The sequence below is a fragment of the Rutidosis leptorrhynchoides genome, chromosome 6 (assembly GCF_046630445.1).
Source record: "Rutidosis leptorrhynchoides isolate AG116_Rl617_1_P2 chromosome 6, CSIRO_AGI_Rlap_v1, whole genome shotgun sequence".
Taxonomy (NCBI): Eukaryota; Viridiplantae; Streptophyta; class Magnoliopsida; order Asterales; family Asteraceae; genus Rutidosis; species Rutidosis leptorrhynchoides.
This window is the reverse complement of record NC_092338.1, coordinates 328,657,905-328,663,198: the sequence shown is the minus strand read 5'-3', so window position 1 is coordinate 328,663,198 and position 5,294 is coordinate 328,657,905. Positions and strand designations below refer to the sequence as shown.

Here is a 5,294-nt window from a genome sequence, read left to right as displayed (position 1 = left end):
ATACATGCTTTCATGGGTTGATAGATGAAAATCCCTTCTAACATATTCAACACTTTAATGATCTTTGTGATATTTACAAAAACAAAAACGTCACCAATGACGCTTTTAAGCTAAGGGCATTCCCCTTCACACTTCAAGGAGATGCAAAAGCTTGGATACGAAGTTTACCATCCAATTCCATAAGGTCTTTTCAAGAATTAACAAACGAGTTTATCAATCATTTCTTTCCACCGTGAAAAGTAGAGCGGCTTAGAATGGAGATTAATGGGTTCACACAACGGGGTGATGAAAGTTTGTATGATGCATGGGTACGATTTAAGAAGCTACTAAGGAGCTTGCCCACCGCATGGTTTGACGAAGAAGGAGTATATCAACACATTCTATCGAGGATGTAATATGTTAACGAAGCGATATCTTGATTCTTCATCTGGTGGGGTATTTATGTAAAAATCACCAAATGCGGCCGAAATTATGCTAGAAGATATCTCGGTCAACACATATGAATGGGCACCTTCACCGCGAGATTTAGCAAGGACGAATGTAGCACAAATCGAGAGTGAAAATGGGCAAGTGACGCTTGCAAGCTTGAACAATCAATTTCAAACATTTGGGAAAGAATTAAAGAAGATTAAACAAACGGTAGTTGCAATGCAAGTAGGTTGTCAACGATGCGAGGGTCCACATCTCACAAAGAATTGTTCTCAAATTACTCAATGCAATCATGTTGATCTAGATGATATTCCCATGAATTCGTATGCTCATGTTAACTACGTGAGTAATCAAAACTACCAACGGGGAGGAACATCTAACCAAAGCTACTACAATCCTAATCAAAAACAAGTATCAGTTACCAACCAAACCAATACACAACCCGCATTCACAAACCAAATCCGAAATCAAGGTTACAACAACTATAACCAAAACCGAAACAACAACTTCCTATACTGTAGTGACCCGAACTTTTCCATGTTTATATATATTAAATGACATTTTTATTTACATGATTAAATGTTTTCAACATGTTAAGCAATTAAACTTATTAAGACCGATTATTTGAAATGAGTTTCATATAGACAATTGACCACCCAAGTTGACTGGCGATTCACGAACGTTAAAAATTTGTAAAAACTACATGATGTTATATATATAGATATACATATAGTTAACATGAGATTATGATAAGTAAGTATCTCCATATGTATATTAACAATAAGTTATATACATAAAAATGAGACTACAAAGTTAAGAAACTCGAAACGATATATATAACGACTATCGTTATTACAACGTCTTACTAAATATATATGTATCATATTAAGATATTGTTACACTATATTTAACATAATAAAATGATAATTATATATATCATTAAGTATGCTAACAATGAACTACATATGTAAAACAAGACTACTAACTTAAGAATTTTGAATCGAGGCATATATGTAACGATTATCGTTGTAACGAAATTTTAATGTATATTTATCATATTAAGATATATTCATACATCATAATATCATGATAATGTAATAATTTAACATCTCATTAGATATAATAAACAATGGGTTAACAACATTTAACAAGATCGTTAACCTAAAGGTTTCAAAACAACATTTACATGTAACGACTAACGATGACTTAACGACTCAGTTAAAATGTATATACATGTAGTGTTTTAATATGTATTCATACACTTTTGAAAGACTTCAAGACACTTATCAAAATACTTCTACTTAACAAAAATGCTTACAATTACATCCTCGTTCAGTTTCATCAACAATTCTACTCGTATGCACCCGTATTCGTACTCGTACAATACACAGCTTCTAAATGTATGTACTATTGGTATATACACTCCAATGATCAGCTCTTAGTAGCCCATGTGAGTTACCTAACACATGTGGGAACCATCATTTGGCAACTAGCATGAAATATCTCATAAAATTACAAAAATATTAGTAATCATTCATGACTTATTTACATGTAAACAAAGTTACACATCCTTTATATCCAATCCATATACCAACGACCAAAAACACCTACAAACACTTTCATTCTTCAATTTTCTTCATCTAATTAATCTCTCTCAAGTTCTATCTTCAAGTTCTAAGTGTTCTTCATAAATTCTATAATTTCTAGTTTCATAAAATCAAGAATACTTCCAAGTTTGCTAGCTTACTTCCAATCTTGTAAAGTGATCATCCAACCTCAAGAAATCCTTGTTGTTTACAGTAAGATATCATTCTAAATTAAGTTAATACTCATATACTAACTTTGATTCAATTTTTATAACCATAACTATCTTAATTTGAGTGATAATCTTACTTGAACTTATTTTTGTGTCATGATTATACTTCAAGAACTTTCAAGCCATCCAAGATCCTTTGAAGCTAGATCATTTCTTGTCACTTTCAGTAGGTTTACCTACTAAACTTGAGGTAGTAATGATGTTCATAACATCATTCGATTCATATATATAAAACTACCTTATTCGAATGTTTAAACTTGAAATCACTAGAACATAGTTTAGTTAATTCTAAACTTGTTCGCAAACAAAAGTTAATCCTTCTAACTTGACTTTTAAAATCAACTAAACACATGTTCTATATCTATATGATATTCTAACTTTATGATTTAAAATCGGAAAACACGAAAAACACCGTAAAACCGGATATACGCCGTCGTAGTAACACTGCGGGCTGTTTTGGGTTAGTTAATTAAAAACTATGATAAACTTTGATTTAAAAGTTGTTCTTCTGGGAAAATGATTTTTCTTATGGACATGAAACTATATCCTAAAATCATGGTTAAACTCAAAGTGGAAGTATGTTTTCCGAAATGGTCATCTAGACGTCGTTCTTTCGACTGAAATGACTACCTTTACAAAAATGACTTGTAACCTGTATTTCAGACCATAAACTTATACTTTTTCTGTATAGATTCATAAATGTAAGTTCAATATGAAACCATAGCAATTGGATTCACTTAAAACGGATTTAAAACGAAGAAGTTATGGGTAAAACAAAATTGGATATTTTTACTTGTTGCAGCTACGTGAAAATTGTTAACCAATCTATACAAATCATATCCTAGCTAACTTATATTGTATTATACATGTATTCTAATATATTTTGTAATCTTGGGATACCATAGACACGTATGCAAATGTTTTGACATATCATATCGACCCATCTATATATATTATTTGGAACAACCATAGACACTCTATATGCAGTAATGTTGGAGTTAGCTATACAGGGTTGAGGTTGATTCCAAAAATATATATATTTTGAGTTGTGATCTAGCCTGAGATGTGTATACACTGGTCGTGGATTGGGTCAAGATAATATATATCAATTTATTTCTGTACATTTAACTATGGACAACTAGTTGTAGGTTACTAACGAGGACAGCTGACTGAAAATATTTAAAACATTAAAACGTATTAAAAATTATTGTAAATATATTTTGAACATACTTTGATATATATGTACATATTTGTTATAGGTTCGTGAATCGACCAGTGGCCAAGTATTACTTCTTGACGAAGTAAAAATCTGTGAAAGTGAGTTATAGTCCCACTTTTAAAATCTAATATTTTGGGATGAGAATACATGAAGCTTTATAAATGTTTTACAAAATAGACACAAGTACGCAAAACTACATTCTATGGTTGGATTATTAAACCGAATATCGCCCTTCAAGTCTTGTAGTCTAAGAATTAGGGAAATGGCCCCTAATTGACGCGAATCCTAAAGATAGATCTATCGGGCCCAACGAGCCCCATCCAGGGTATGGATACTTTAGTACTTCGAGGTATTATTTAGTATATTAGCTGCGCGCTGTATACTGGGGGATATTCTATATGCATCTTGTTAAGGTCGGTTACCAGGTGTTCAATCCATATGAATAATTTTTATCTCTATGCAGTTTGCGAAATGCCTGATAAGAGATGTGTTATAAAAATGAAATCTTGTGGTCTATTATTATGATTTGATAATATATAGGTTAAACCTATAACTCACCAACAATTTTGTTGACGTTTTAAGCATGTTTATTCTCAGGTGATTATTAAGAGCTTCCGCTGTTGCATACTAAATTAAGGACAAGATTTGGAGTCCATGCTTGTATAATATTGTTTAAAAACTGCATTCGAAGACTTATGTTGATGTGTAATATTATTGTAAACCATTATGTAATGGTCGTGTGAAAAACGCTATATTTTAGATTATCATTATTTGATAATCGTCATAATATTTTAAAGGTTATGGTTTGTTTTAAAATCGAATGCAGTCTTTGAAAAACGTCTCATATAGAGGTCAAAACCTCGCGACGAAATGAATTAATATGAAACGTTTATAATCAATATGAACGGGACATTTCAGTTGGTATCCGAGCGTTGGTCTTAGAGAACCAGAAATTTGCATTAGTGTGTCTTATCGAGTTTGTTAGGATACATTAGTGAGTCTGGACTTCGACCGTTTTTTCTTTAAAAACGATTGCTTAACCCTTTTGCTTTTAAATTATATATTATTAACATGTAAATATTATGTGATATATTAACCTCTTAATGTGTTTGATATTGTGTGATAGATGTCTACCACTAGTACAAATCCCATCGACTCACCTAATAATAATGAAGAGTCGAATATAATTTGGAAAGATTCACAAATTCCCGAAGAGGAACCGGAAGAAGAGGAACCGGAAGAAGAGGAATCAGAAGAGGAGGAACAGGAAGAAGAAGAGGTTCCGGAAGAAGAAATATTGATACCTATATTAAATCGATTAAATAAAAGAAAATCCTCAACCAACGGACCAAAGTTAATAATGGTCAATGGTGTTTCCGCCGAGGAAGCAAAATATTGGAAAGATTATCAATTTTCCGATGAATCGGATCCCGATGAGGATTCCGATGATGTTATAGAAATTACCTCGACCCAATTTAATAAAGCGAAAGAAAATAATAAGGGAAAAGGTATAAAAATAGAGAAACCCGATTCCAACCCCGATGAACTTTATATGTATCGGCAACATCCGTATTTCCTAAAATGTAACAATGACCCAGGAACCTCTAAACCACCAAGTTTTTCTAAACCATTGTGGAAAACAACAGCTCGTATTAGGGGAGTATAATATATCCCTAGGAAATTAGCAAAACGAACCAAGTCCGAAGAAGAAGAAAGGAGTGAGTCGGATTAAAGAGTTGTAATCATGTTGTGTAATATATGTAATATAGTGTGCTTGTACTTTTATGTTCTATGTAAAAATTGCTTGTATTATTTGTTAATTATCTTTTA

General features: G+C 32.0%; 1 non-coding gene across 1 annotated transcript; it reads right to left on the bottom strand.

The window, feature by feature from the left end:
* Positions 1–245: 245 nt before the first annotated feature.
* Positions 246–353, bottom strand: LOC139856517 (small nucleolar RNA R71). Its single transcript, XR_011761994.1, has one exon. It is a non-coding gene; the product is annotated as a small nucleolar RNA R71 (small nucleolar RNA).
* Between the last annotated feature and the right edge of the window lie 4,941 nt (positions 354–5,294).